This window comes from Triticum urartu, chromosome 5, assembly GCF_003073215.2.
Source record: "Triticum urartu cultivar G1812 chromosome 5, Tu2.1, whole genome shotgun sequence".
Taxonomy (NCBI): Eukaryota; Viridiplantae; Streptophyta; class Magnoliopsida; order Poales; family Poaceae; genus Triticum; species Triticum urartu.
The window spans coordinates 278,923,965-278,939,823 of record NC_053026.1 but is presented as its reverse complement, the minus strand read 5'-3'; positions in this window follow the sequence as shown (position 1 = coordinate 278,939,823).

Sequence of the window (15,859 nt, the reverse complement as noted above, 5' to 3'; positions counted from 1 at the left end):
ATCCCTTGCATATCATAGTTCATCACGAAGTTCTACTAACTTGGTGATGGTGACTAGAGAATTCTGTCAATCACTATCTTATCTGGAAGATTAACTCCCACTTGATTCAAGCGATTGTAGTACCCAGACAATCTGAGCACATGCTCACTAGTTGAGCGATTCTCCTCCATCTTTTAGCTATAGAACTTGTTGGAGACTTCATATCTCTCAACTCGGGTATTTGCTTGAAATATTAACTTCAACTTCTGGAACATCTCATATGCTCCATGACGTTCAAAACGTCTTTGAAGTCCCGATTCTAAGCCGTTAAGCATGGTGCACTAAACTATCAAGTAGTCATCATATTGAGCTAGCCAATCGTTCATAACGTCTGCATTTGCTCCTGCAATAGCTCCGTCACCTAGCGGTGCATCAAGGACATAATTCTTCTGTGCAGCAATGAGGATAAACCTCAGATCACGGATCCAATCCACATCATTGCTACTAACATCTTTCAACACAATTTTCTCTAGGAACATATCAAAATAAACACAGGGAAGCAACAACGCGAGCTATTGATCTACAACATAATTTGCAAAATACTACCAGGACTAAGTTCATGATAAATTTAAGTTCAATTAATCATATTACTTAAGAACTCCCACTTAGATAGACATCCCTCTAATCCTCTAAGTGATTACGTGATCCAAATCAACTAAACCATGTCCGATCATCACGTGAGATGGAGTAGTTTCATTGGTGAACATCACTATGTTGATCATATCTACTATATGATTCACTCTTGACCTTTCGGTCTCCGTGTTCCGAGGCCATATCTGTATATGCTTGGCTCGTCAAGTATAACCTGAGTATTCCGCGTGTGCAACTGTTTTGCACCCGTTGTATTTGAACGTAGAGCCTATCACACCCGATCATCACGTGGTGTCTCAGCACGAAGAACTTTCGCAACGGTGCATACTCAGGGAGAACACTTCTTGATAATAAGTGAGAGATCATCTTATAATGCTACCGTCAAACTAAGCAAAAAATAAGATGTATAAAAGATAAACATCACATGCAATCAAAATATGTGACATGATATGGCCATCATCATCTTGTGCCTTTGATCTCCATCTCCAAAGCATCGTCATGATCTCCATCGTCACCGGCATGACACCATGATCTCCATCATCTTGATCTATATCAATGTGTCGTCACATAGTCGTCTCGCCAATTATTGCTCTTGCAACTATTGCTATCGCATAGCGATAAAGTAAAGCAATTATTTGGCACTTGCATCTTATGCAATAAAGAGACAACCATAAGGCTTTTGCCAGTTGCCGATAACTTCAACAAAACATGATCATCTTACACAAAAACTTATAACTCATCACGTCTTGACCATATCACATCACAACATGCCCTGCAAAAACAAGTTAGACGTCCTCTACTTTGTTTGTTGCAAGTTTTACGTGGCTGCTACGGGCTTAAGCAAGAACCAATCTCACCTACGCATCAAAACCACAACGATAGTTTGTCAAATAGACTCCGTTTTAACCTTCGCAAGTTCCGAGCGTAGCCACACTTGGTTCAACTAAAGTTGGAGAGACAGTCGCCCGCAAGCCACCTATGTGCAAAGCACGTCGGGGAAATCGGTCTCGCGTAAGCGTATGCGTAATGTTGGTCCGGGTCGTCTCGTCCAACAATGCCGCCGAACCAAAGTATGACATGCTGGTAGGCAGTATGACTTATATCGCCCACAACTCACTTGTGTTCTACTCGTGCATATAACATCAACATAAATAACCTGGCTCGGATGCCACTGTTGGGGAACATAGTAATTTCAAAAAAATTTCCTACGCACACGCAAGATCATGGTGATGCATAGCAACGGGAGGGGACAGTATGATCTACGTACCCTTGTAGATCGCACGCGGAAGCGTTGACACAACGTAGAGGAAGTAGTCGTACGTCTTCGTGATCCAACCGATCAAGCACCGAAACTACGGCACCTCCGAGTTCGAGCACACGTTCAGCTCGATGACGATCCCCGGACTCCGATCCAGCAAAGTGTCGGGGAAGAGTTCCGTCAGCACGACGGCGTGGTGACGATCTTGATGCACTACAGCAGCAGGGCTTCGCCTAAACTCCGCTACAGTATTATCGAGGAATATGGTGGCTGGGGGCACCGCACACGGCTAAGGAATAGATCACGTGGATCAACTTGTGTGTTTCTGGGTGCCTCTGCCTCAGTATATAAAGGACTAGAGGGGGGGAGGCTGGCCGGCCACAGGAGGCGCGCTAGGAGAGTCCTACTCCCTCTGGGAGTAGGATTCCCCCCCCCCCCCAATCCTAGTTGGAATAGGACTCGTTGAGGGGGGAAAGAGAGAGAGGGGGCCGGCCACCTCTCCTAGTCCTAATAGGACTAGGGGAAGGGGGGAGGCGCACAGCCACCTTGGGCTGCCCCTTTCTCCTTTCCACTAAAGCCCACTAAGGCCCATATAGCTCCCGGGGGGTTCCGGTAACCTTCCCGGTACTCCGGTAAAATCCCGATTTCACCCGGAACACTTCCGATATCCAAACATAGGCTTCCAATATATCAATCTTTACGTCTCGACCATTTCGAGACTCCTCGTCATGTCCGTGATCACATCCGGGACTCCGAACAACCTTCGGTATATCAAAATGCATAAACTCATAATATAACTGTCATCGTAACCTTAAGCGTGCGGACCCTACGGGTTTGAGAACAATGTAGACATGACCGAGACATGTCTCCGGTCAATAACCAATAGCGGGACCTGGATGCCCATATTGGCTCCTACATATTCTACGAAGATCTTTATCGGTCAGACCGCATAACAACATGCATTGTTCCCTTTGTCATCGGTATGTTACTTGCCCAAGATTCGATCGTCGGTATCCAATACCTAGTTCAATCTCGTTACCGGCAAGTCTCTTTACTCGTTCCGTAATACATCATCTCACAACTAACATATTAGTTGTAATTCTTGCAAGGCTTATGTGATGTGCATTACCGAGAGGGCCCAGAGATACCTCTCCGACAATCGGAGTGACAAATCCTAATCTCGAAATACGCCAACCCAACATCTACCTTTGGAGACACCTGTAATGCTCCTTTATAATCACCCAGTTACATTGTGACGTTTGGTAGCACCCAAAGTGTTCCTCCGGCAAACGGGAGTTGCATAATCTCATAGTCATAGGAACATGTATAAGTCATGAAGAAAGCAATAGCAACATACTAAACGATCGGGTGCTAAGCTAATGGAATGGGTCATGTCAATCAGATCATTCAACTAATGATGTGATCCCGTTAATCAAATAACAACTCCTTTGTCTATGGTCAGGAAACATAACCATCTTTGATTAACGAGCTAGTCAAGTAGAGGCATACTAGTGACACTCTGTTTGTCTATGTATTCACACATGTATTATGTTTCCGGTTAATAAAATTCTAGCATGAATAATAAACATTTATCATGAAATAAGGAAATAAATAATAACTTTATTATTGCCTCTAGGGCATATTTCCTTCAGGAAGCCACTAGACGAGTTGCCAAGTGGGCGATTGAGCTTGGGTCTCATGGGTTGAAGTATATGCCACGTACCACGATCAAACCCAAGCAATAGTTGACTTCATTAATGTCTGGACAGAGATGAAGATGCCAGAAGAAAAACCAGACAACACGTATTGGACTATTCATTTTGATGGGTCCAGACAGTTGGAAGGCTCGGGGGCTGGAGTTGTTTTAACCTCTCCTCGAGGTGACAAATTTTGTTATGTGTTACGGTTGATTATTCCTTGCACTAACAATGCAGCAGAGTATGAAGCTTTGCTCCATGGTCTTCGAGTGGCAAAAGAGATGAGTTTGAGCTGGGTCAGATGTCTTGGCGACTCAAATCTAGTGGCTCAACAGGTATCAGGCAAATGGGATTCCAAGGACCCTCTCATGGCGGCTTATCGCTGGGAGGTTGATGCTATTGCAGGGTATTTTAAAGGTTATCAGGTGGAGCACATCGACTGTCGAAAGAACGAAGCAGCTGATGCTTTAAGCCGGTTGGGGTCTCAGCGTAAGCCGGTACCACCTAACACCTTTTTGGATGTTTTGCATAACCCATCTGTCAAGTTGCCCATAGAAGAAGATTTAGCTGTTCCTGACCCGGAGGCGCAGTTGGTGGCGGCTCTTCATGTCATCCCAGATTGGACAGTGCCGTTCTTGGCTTACATGACCAGGGGAGAGTTGCCAGCGGATGAGACCCTGGCTCGGCAGATAACCCGGCGGTCTAAGTCGATGACGATTTTGGATGGAGAATTATACCATCGCAGCGTCTCTGGAGCATTTCAGCGGTGTGTTTCCCCCGAAGAAGGTCAAGAAATACTTCATGAGATCCATGAAGGCGATTGTGGTCATCACGCCGGGTCAAAATCTCTGGTGGCCAAGGCTTTTCGTCATGGGTTTTACTGGTTGACGGCTCATGCTGATGCAGAGGATCTGGTTAGCAGATGTGATGGATGTCAAAAGTTTGCACGACGAGCGCATGTGCCGGCTCAAGAGCTCCGGATGATTCCAATCACTTGGCCGTTTGCGGTCTGGGGGCTTGACATGGTGGGACCTTTCAAAAGGTCTAAGGATAAAAAGACACATCTCTTAGTGGCAGTTGATAAATTCACTAAATGGGTTGAGGCGGAGCCAGTGAGTAAGTGTGACGCAGCCACTGCGGTTCAGTTCATGAAAAAGGTGATCTTCTGTTTTGGTTTTCCACACATCATTATCATTGACAATGGCACTAATCTGTCCCAAGGGGCTATGGAGGAGTTTTGTCAACGTGAGCACATCTGGCTTGATGTTTCTTCTGTAGCTCATCCTCAATCCAATGGTCAAGCTGAGAGAGAAAATCCGGAAATTTTAAAAGGTCTCAAACCCCGGCTTATGGTTCCCTTACAGCGAACGCCGGGTTGTTGGGTAGAGGAATTACCCTCGGTGTTGTGGAGTATCAACACCACACCTAACAGGTCTACATGCTACACACCTTTCTTCATGGTGTATGGAGCAGAAGCAGTGTTGCCTAGTGACATCCGTCATGACTCACCCCGTGTGGCGGCTTATGTTGAAGCTAATAATGAACAAGCCAGACATGATGCACTTGACTTTTTGGATGAAGAAATAGACTTAGCAGCGGCTCAGTCAGCAATTTATCAACAGGACCTACGCTGTTATCACAGCTGCCGGGTCAAATCCAGGACTTTTCAGGAAGGCGACCTGGTGCTCCGGCTCATCCAGGATCTGTCAGATGCGCACAAGCTATTCCCACCTTGGGAAGGACCCTTTGTGGTCATCAAGAACTTAAACAATGGGTCGTATTACCTCATTGACGTTCGAGAACACAAAGATTCACGTAAGTCGGAGGAGGAGACCCGCCGGCCGTGGAACATTGCTCAACTTCGGCCATACTACACCTGAGCTACCGGCTCTCATCATGTACATACTTTAACATTGTATATACCATGATAAGTAATAAAGTAAGATGATCGGTCTCTTTTCTTTTCAAAGTTATGCATCTTTGTTATTTCTTATTTTCAAATGACTATTAAGGAGCTGATCATATTTGAATCAAGTCTAACCTTTTTTGGTCCGGCTTATGATCGTATTCGAATCTAGCTGCAATTATCATGGTCACTTGGGGGCTTCCTGTTCAAACATAGGTCGTATTCGAACCAAAGAGAACATAGCTGCCGTAACCCTCTTGATCGGCTCAAGGCCAAACTCACTAGGGGGCTTATTGATCGTATCTGAATCATAGCTTAACCCCTTTTGGGTCCGACTTGGATCATATTCGAATCAGGGTCGTTAAAAACTTCTCAAGGTCATTTGGGGGCTTCCTGTTCAAACATAGGTCGTATTCGAACCAAAGAGAACATAGCTGTCGGTACCCTCTTGACCGGCGCAACACCACAACCACTGGGGGCTATATGGTCGTATTCGAACCTTAGCTTAACCCCTTTGGTCCGGTTTACTGATCGTATTCGAATCAGAAGCCACCAACCTTTAAATATAAGGTTAAATCATACCTTTTTTCAAAAAAAAAAGGTTAAATCATACTTGTCAACTGTTATTTGCCTTTGAGTTTCTTGTTGCAAATAATTAGCATGACCTTCTTCGCCGGCTTGTCTATTTGACAACAAGGCTACCAAGGTATGACGATCATTAAAGTATTCAAAGGTATTGATTTCTCAGAAAGATTGAGTTATCAGCTTCATTACCCGGGTTACTCAAGACGGTGGTCTAAGGATCAAAGGTACAAGTATGACTATTATTTATATATAATTCCCTGCTACATTAACTAAAGAGTTAGTTTCAGCCCTTGTGTTTTATTTATATCTATTTTCTGTTTTTATTATGATAAACATATTGGATATAAGCCGGGTGTTTTAACCCGTTCGGTTCTAAGCCGCCAAGCCAGTCTTTTCTCTTGTATCTACAGGGAACAGAGTTAAAGTGTAGCAGAAACAATCATCAAATATAATGCATATATTGCCATCAGGAAACACGGAGTCACATACAGTGTTTTATGCACGATGGCATAAGAAAGGCATTCAGTGTTTTCACAGCTAAACTATTACACGGCTTTTTATAAGCCAATGAAGATGGTTATTATTCCTCCATCGCCGGTTCACCGCCCTCTGTTGGCTGGAAGTTGGGTTTTGACCAGTCAAAACCATTCACGGTGACGAATTCTGCTTCATCGTCGATCAGGCCTGCCGGGTCAACTTCCGGGGCAAATGTATTTTCTCTTACATGCGGGATCAAATCCGTCACCTTGTATGAGGGAGTCGCCATCTTCTTATTTTCAGCATCAAAACCCGGCTGATATTTGTCAATGTTGGTATCATCTCCAAGGGTAGTTGCATGAGGCCGGACTCCGCGCACGCAAGCCATGAAGTCATCCTGCTCAAAGGGAGACCCGTCTTCCTTCACGGTGGGATAGCCTCTGGCCACATCCGCCGGGTCTAGGTCTGGCACCCAAGCCTTGGAGCGGCTCAGGGCAGTCAAAGCCCCAGCTCGCGCATAGGAGCGCTTCACTTCTTGAAATCTGGTGGGCAGGATTGATAGTTTCTTCAAAATGTCGCTGAGCCGGTTGGGTCCTTGATTGGCAGGAGAGATGGCGGCAAGTGCCCGTTGTGCGCCAATATACAGTTGTTCTACTAAAGTGTACACTGCCTTCAGTTTAATCAAAGGATCTTGGCTCAGGTTCTTGCTTCGTGGGCCTGCGCATGTTTTAAAAACAAAGTCAGCTAGAGGCTTATATTCCGGATCAGCAAAAAGTACATAAGATTAAAAACAGACGACTTACCAAAGATGGCGGCCACCATTTGAGACACCCGGCCCTTTAAGCCGTTCAACTCTGTTGACACCTCTTCAAGGGCTGCTTTGGCTCTCTCAGCGCGTTGTGCTAGAAGCATTTTTTCCTCTGCCCAGGTCTTCTTCTTGGCAGCCAAACTGGTCTTTAAGTTTTCCGTCTCAGAGAGACTTACTTGCAATTTGGAGTTAGCAGACTTGATTTCTGTTTCCTGACCTGCTAGCTGGGTCTTCACATCAGTCATTGCAAGTTCAGTTCAGATAAAGCATTCTGCAAATAGAGCATACTCAGATGAGTCAAGATTTCTCTTAAAGTTCAACAATCAAGATTCAAGTCTCAAGTACTTTACAAAAAACCACTTGACACTTGGGGGCTAATGTATGCCAAATCAAATTTTTATGACTCTAAAGACATACTTTAAGTCCCAAGTACTTTACAAAGTAATAGCACTTGGCACTTGGGGGCTAATGTATGCAATTCAGCAAGTTTCTCAAGGTTAAGACGAAATATTAAGTTCTTTGAATACAGTACAAAACAATTTAAGGTATTGGCTCATTTATGGTTAAAAAGAAACGGCCCTTGGGGACTACATGTGAAGTTTTGTTTTATTTTATTGAATTCAAGAAAATCAAAGGTAAAGGTCTTGGCCTATATGATAAAGTCTACAGATCATTCCGGCTGTCTCATAATCTAAAGACTTGGGGGCTGAAGGAATATAGATAAGCCGGAAGAACATACCTCATATTTCAGCTGCAACTGTTTGACCATTTCGATCTCAGAGTCACGATTGGAGTGCACATGGCTGAGATAGCCGGATAAAATATCGTTGGCATTTAGATGGTCATAATTGGCAACGTCAAAGTGAACTTTCTGCCTCTCCAATGCCTCTTGTTTCGCAGTACACCGAGCCAGCACGGTTGGATTCCCTGGTTCAATAAAGCGGCTCCCGGTGATCTGAATGTCTTGTGTAGACGGTGATGGCGGGTTGGCTGAGCTTGATGGTTCAGTAGCAGAAGGGTTCACAGTGGTCTCATCAAACGACGGCTCAGGAGGATTTGTTTCTGCATCAACAGGCGGGTCTTCTGGAGCGTCGGTTAATGGAGAAGATGGCCTGGCCGGGTCAGATGCAAGCACCGGCGGGTCTTCCACCGGTTTAGCTGCCTTTGCCTTCTTGGATTTAGCTTGGCCACTAAGAGAAATATTGCAGGATTGTTAGTATAAAGATACAATTTGAACAACTCGGAAAAAAGGAGGATTTTTCATTACCCAGGGGCAGTGTTGAAGGCCGGAAATTGCGTTTGCGATGAGTCACCAGAAGAGCGAGACATCTCCTGAAAAGATAAAACAAAGTTAAAGTAAGGCAGGGGAAAGGATCCATTAAACAGAGTTAAAGACAGAAAGAAGTAAACCTCATTCGGGCGCTTCTGAGGAGTCTGTTGAAGAACAACAGCCGGCTCATCTTCGGTCCAAGCCTGACGGCGGCTTTCATGTTGTTGTTTTTTCAAACAAAAGTTGGGATCCAAGGGAGCTAACGGGTTAGAAAACCTTACTTTACGGATCACTCGTCGAATTTTTTGTCTTGGCAAAGGCTCTGAGTCGGAGGAAATGATAGTTACCTCTGCTTCTGTGGCCTGACTGGCCCCAGTGTCATCCTGGTAATGATCAGTGTTAATAAGATTATTAAAAAAATTGGCCAAGGGAATCAAGGGCTACCTCCGAATCAGATGTATCATCAAGCTTCATCCAATCTTCAGCAGTGTTCTTCTTCTTTTTTTTCGATCTCCCGGTCGTTTTCTTGGCATTTATGGCGGCGGCTTTCGCTTTCTTGGCAGCCTCGTGGTCATACTTAACTTTCCAGAAGTCAGAATTGGCCTGCAGACAGGTAAAGATGAAAAGTCAGGCAAGTATTAAACAATACGGCTGGGAAAAAAATACAAAGGAGAGAGTTCAGAATATTCTTACTTCTGGCACTGGGTTAAGCTTGCAGAAGGGGTTTAACCCAATAATGCTACAATCTTTGTATTTCCTGTTCACTAGAAGGGTCGACATTGAGACAGTATCTTCTTTTGTCAGTTGAACAGGGTTGTGACGAAGAGAGTCATCCGGGCCTCCACCATACTCATACATCAGCTTTGACCGGCGGCTTAAAGGGATGACCTGCCATGAGATCCAACAGCGGGTCAGATCAACTCTAGTTAACCCATTCCCCAACAGAGCATTGATCCTGTTGATGGATGGTATCAGCCTCTTGCGTTCAGCGATAGTAAGCTTATTAGGAAGTGGCTTCTCGTTTGCTGGTGAAGTGTCCTGGCAGTAGAACCAAGTCTGGTTCCAGTCCTTTGGATGACTTGGTAAGACAATGAGGGGGAAGACGGCACCCTGCCGACGCTGAATTGATATGCCTCCAAGCTCTAAGCTAAGGCCGTTGGTGCACTCGTTCTGCCGGTTCAGATAAAAGTATTCTCTAAACAACTCCACAGTCGGCTCTTGTTGAAGATATACTTCACAGAGTACTTGGAAGTTACATATGTTAGATATGGAATTAGGCCCGATATCTTGAGGATGGAGCTTGAAAAAGTGGAGGACCTCTCTGAAGAACTTTGAGCTGGGCGGTGAGAAGCCACGGTTCATGTGGTCAGTGAAAACGATCACTTTGCCGTCTCTTGGATTGGGCCGTTCTTCTTCCGAGTCAGGGGCACGGTAAGACATGACAGTTTTCGCTGGCAGAAATCCTATGGTGAAGAACTCTTTCAAACGTTCCTTAGTTACAGTTGAGGGAACCCAGTTATAGATGGTTGGTGCTTTGGACGGCATGATGTGCAAAGACGAACTGAAAAGAAAGGCAACATGCCGGTTCAGTTTAATGGTGAGATAGACAGTTAACTAATGATGATGCAAACAAGTAATGGCGGCTTAGTTAAGGGCTAATGACATATAAGGAAAATTAAGCCAGCATGCTAAGCCACCATGACTACAGATATTTGAGGAAGGCAAATTAAGCTAAGGGTTGAGACAGACAAGTTTCCTAAATTGTTTGGTATTATTCCAGATCAAATGGCTATTCAAAATGGAAAAAATTCTAGACCTAAAAAGTTTAGTGCAGAGGAGTCTGAAAGTTTCTAAAGCAGCCTTTGAATCAGAAAAAGGGATCTGTGGATCAAGAAGAGGTACAAAAACACTACCGCGCGAGCATATATATAGCTTTTTGGATCAGAAAAGGCTTGCAATGGAAGAACTACGATGAACTACCATGAAATATGGATAACACGCAGGAGCTCGGAAACCCTAATGCAGATCTGAGAAACGAAGGAAAGAACACTTACGGTTGCAGGTTTTCTGTGGAGGTCGCCGCGGTCTCTCTGGATCGGTTCGGGTTGATGCAGCGGCGAAAGTCGACGGAGACGGAGATGAGGCGCGGCGGCGGCAGAGCTCGAGCAGCAGGGGATTTGCGAGAGGAAGAAGACGGAGTAAGAGAGGAGAATGAGAAGGCCGAGGCGTGCCTATTTATAAGGAAAGATGTGAACAGGCGGGCGCGAAAATCGAGGAGAGCCAAATAAAGGTTATCTAGCTACATAGACGCCTCGATTCTCGGGAAGCATTAAAGATAGAAGATCCGTTGGGAGATGACGTCATGAAATTTCTTTGTGTTTTCAAGAGATGACATCATGGCGGGTTACAAAAACTTCAACGAAGATAAGAAGATGGATTTTTGTCTAAGTATTGAAGATTGACAAAGAATGAAATTCAAAGTCAACCTGGGGCCTAATGTTGGGGATATTACTATCAGTCATGACCCGCCCAGGAGGGGCCGGGTCAGCCCCAATGGCAGGTTACACAAGAAGCCTAGTAAACATTCAAGGCGATAGTTTATTAAACCTTATAGAAGGCCCAAGGGCCTGGAGGCGGCTTAAGGCCCGATATTGTAAACCGCCGTATGTAAGGAAAGACTTGTAAAGAAAGACATGTAAAGGAAGCCACCGAGCCGGACACGATTATGAGCTGGCCGGGACTCTTTAGTCCACCAGGCGTCAAACCATGTATATAAGGGGACGACCCGGTGGCGGCTTAGGGTAAGAAACAACAAATCGATAACCAAGCTGGCGAGTTGAGCCTCTTGGTGATTGAAACCCCAGCAATACCAATCCCAACTAGACGTAGGCTTTTACCTTCATCGCAAGGGGCCGAACTAGTATAAAACCCTCTCGTGTCCTTTGTCCTGATTAACCCCTTTAAGATTCCTAGTGCGATAGCCCTTCGACTAAGTCCTTGGTCTAGGACATCTTCTGTGACAATTCCACGACAATACCTACCTATCATGGCATTTCCATAGCCATTCCGAGATATATTTCCATGCAACTTACCACCATTCCGTTTATTATGACATGCTCCATTATTGTCATATTGCTTGCATGATCATGTTGTTGACATTGTATTTGTGGCAAAGCCACCGTTCATAATTCTTTCACACATGTCACTCTTGATTCATTGCATATCCCGGTACACCGTCGGAGGCATTCACATAGAGTCATATTTTGTTCAAAGTATTGAGTTGTAATTGTTGAGTTGTAAGTAAATAAAAGTGTGATGATCATCATTTTTAGAGCATTGTCCCAAGTGAGGAAAGGATGATGAAGACTATGATTCCCCCACAAGTCGGGATGAGACTCCGGACTAAATCAAAAAAAATGATGAGAGAAAAAGAGAGAAGGGACAATGTTATCATCCTTTTACCACACTTGTGCTTCAAAGTAGCACCATGATCCTCATGATAGAGAGTCTCCTATGATATCACTTTCATATACTAGTGGGAATTTTTCATTATAGAACTTGGCTTGTATATTCCAATGATGGGCTTCCTCAAAATGCCCTAGGTCTTCGTGAGCAAGCGAGTTGGATGCACACCCACTTAGTTCCTTTTGTTGAGCTTTCATACACTTATAGCTCTAGTGCATCCGTTGCATGGCAATCCCTACTCACTCACATTGATATCTATTAATGGGCATCTCCATAGCCCGTTCACACGCCTAGTTGATGTGAGACTATCTTCTCCTTTTTGTCTTCTCCACAACCACCATTCTATTCCACATATAGTGCTATGTCCATGGCTCACGCTCATGTATTGCGTAAAGATTGAAAAAGTTTGAGAACACCAGAAGTATGAAACAATTGCTTGGCTTGTCATCGGGGTTGTGCATGATTTAAATACTTTGTGTGGTGAAGATAGAGCATAGCCAGACTATATGATTTTGTAGGGATAACTTTCTTTGGCCATGTTATTTTGAGAAAACATAATTGCTTAGTTAGTATGCTTGAAGTATTATTATTTTTATGTCAATATTAAACTTTTGTCTTGAATCTTTCGGATCTGAATATTCATACCACAATTAATAGAATTACATTGAAATTATGCCAAGTAGCATTCCACATCAAAAATTCTGTTTTTATCATTTACCTACTCAAGGACGAGCATGAATTAAGCTTGGGGATGCTTGATACGTCTCCAATGTATCTATAATTTTTTATTGTTCCATGCTATATTATATTTTGTTTTGGACATTATTGGGCTTTATTATACACTTTTATGTTATTTTTGGGACTAACCTATTAACCGGAGGCCCAGCCCAGAATTGTTGTTTTTTTGCCTATTCCAGAGTTTCGCAGAAAAAGAATATCAAACGCAGTCCAAACGGAATGAAACCTTCGGGAACGTGATTTTTGGAACGAACGTGATCCAGAGGACTTGGACCCTACGTCAAGAAAGCTACCAGGAAGGCACGAGGTAGGGGGCGTGCCTACCCCCAGGCGCGTCCTCCACCCTCGTGGGGCCCATGTTGCTCCACCGACATATGTCTTCCTCCTATATATACCTACGTACCCCCAAACTATCACATACGGAGCCAGAAACCTAATTCCACCACCGCAACCTTCTGTACCCATGACATCCCATCTTGGGGCCTTTTCCGAAGCTCCGTCGGAGGGGGCATCGATCACGGAGGGCTTCTACATCAACACCATAGCCTCTCCGATGAGGTGTGAGTAGTTTACCTCAGACCTTCGGGTCCATAGTTATTAGCTAGATGGCTTCTTCTCTCTCTTTGGATCTCAATACAAAGTTCTCCATGATTATCGTGGAGATCTATTCGATGTAATCTTCTTTTGCGGTGTGTTTGTTGAGACCGATGAATTGTGGGTTTATGATCAAGTTTATCTATAAACAATAATTGAATCTTCTCTGAATTCTTTTATGTATGATTGGTTATCTTTGCAAGTCTCTTCGAATTATCAGTTTGGTTTGGCCTACTAGATTGATCTTTCTTGCAATGGGAGAAGTGCTTAGCTTTGGGTTCAATCTTGCGGTGTCCTTTCCCAGTGACAGTAGGGGCAGCAAGCCACGTATTGTATTGTTGCCATCGAGGATAACAAGATGGGGTTTATATCATATTGCATGAGTTTATCCCTCTACATCATGTCATCTTACTTAAAGAGTTACTCTATTCTTTTGAACTTAATATTGTAGATGCATGCTGGATAGCGGTCGATGTGAGGAGTAATAGTAGTAGATGCAGGCAGGAGTTGGTCTACTTGTCGCGGGCGTGATGCCTATATATATGATCATACCTAGGTATTCTCATAACTATGCTCAATTCTGTCAATTGCTCAAGAGTAATTTGTTTACCCACCGTAATACTTATGCTCTCTAGAGAAGCCACTAGTGAAACCTATGGCCCCCGGGTCTATTTTCCATCATATTAATCTCTTGTCAACAAGCTATTTCTGGCACTGTTTATTTTACTTTCTTTACTTTGCATCTTTATCATAAAAATACCAATAATATTATCTTATCATATCTATCAGATCTCACTTTCATAAGTGACCGTGAAGGGATTGACAACCCCTTTATTGCGTTGGTTGCGAGGATTTTATTTGTTTGTGTAGGTGCGAGGGACTCGTGTGTGGCCTCCTACTGGATTGATACCTTGGTTCTCAAAAACTGAGAGAAATACTTACGCTGCTTTACTACATCACCCTTTCCTCTTCAAGGGAAAACCAACGCGGTGCTCAAGAGGTAGCAGTCATCACCTTCTAAAACAAGCGCCAGAAACTGAGTAGAGCATAGTTGTCATGATTTATGCATTGTGTGTAGCTAATGTTGGGTGCATCATGACTGATCTTTTCTACCATGAATTACAATGTTTAGTCGCTGCTTGAACTTTGGAGGTGCTCTGCATTTATGTTTTGCGGTCTCAGAAAGGGCTAGCGAGATACCACTATTGTCATATTATATCATGGTTGTTTTGACAACATGTTGCCGTTTAAGATATCTTATTATTACTCACTAGCTGATTATGTCATTGATATGAGTCATTATAATCTTTAAGAGTTATTGTCAGCATGGTTAGTTATAATGTTGGCTGAAAACCTGGGTGCTGTTTAAGCTTATTTATGCAAACAAGAGCAAAAGAGTTCGTAAAAGTCTTTCTTTCTCACTTTCAGTTTATCAATTGATTTGCTTGAGGACAAGCAAAGGTTTAATCTTGGGGGAGTTGATACGTCTCCAACGTATCTACTTTTTCTCACACTTTTCCTCTTGTTTTGGACTCTAATTTGCATGATTTGACTGAAACTAACCCCAGACTGACGTTGTTTTCAGCAGAACTACCATGGTGTTATTTGTGTGCATAAATAGAAGTTCTCGGAATGGAACGAAACTTTGCGGGGAATTTTTATATCATATATAAGAATTTCTGGAGCCAAGACCTACCGGAGAGGGGCCCCTGGGTGGGCACAACCCACCAGGGCGCGCCCCCCTCTCCTGGCGCGCCCAGGTGGGTTGTACCCACCTGGTGGCCCCGCAGACCTCAACCCTGATACTATAAATCCCTATTTTTGGAGAAAAAATGGGGAGAAAGAATTATCGCGATCCAGGAGACAGAGCCGCCACCAAGGCCTGTTCTTCCTCGGGAGGGCAGATCTGGAGTTCGTTTGGGGCTCCGGAGAGGGGGATCTTCGTTCTTCATCATCACCAACCCTTCTCCATCGCCAATTCCATGATGCTCCCCACCGGGAGTGAGTAATTTCTTCGTAGGCTCGCTGGTCGGTGAGGAGTTGGATGAGATTCATCATGTAATCGAGTTAGTTTTGTTAGGGCTTGATCCCTAGTATCCACCATGTTCTTAGATTGATGTTGCTATGACTTTGCCTTGCTTAATGCTTGACACTTTGGGCCCGGGTGCCATGATTTCAGATCTGGACCGTTTATGTTATCATCATTATATCCATGTTCTAGATCCGATCTTGCAAGTTATTGTCACATACTACGTGTTATGATCCGACAACCCCGGAGTGACAACAATCGGGCCCACTCTCGGTGATGACCGTAGTTTGAGGAGTTCATGTATTCACTATGTGTTAATGCTTTGTTCCGGTTCTCTATTAAAAGGAGGCCCTAATATCCCTTAGTTTCCAATATGGACTCTACTGCCATGGGAGGGTAGGA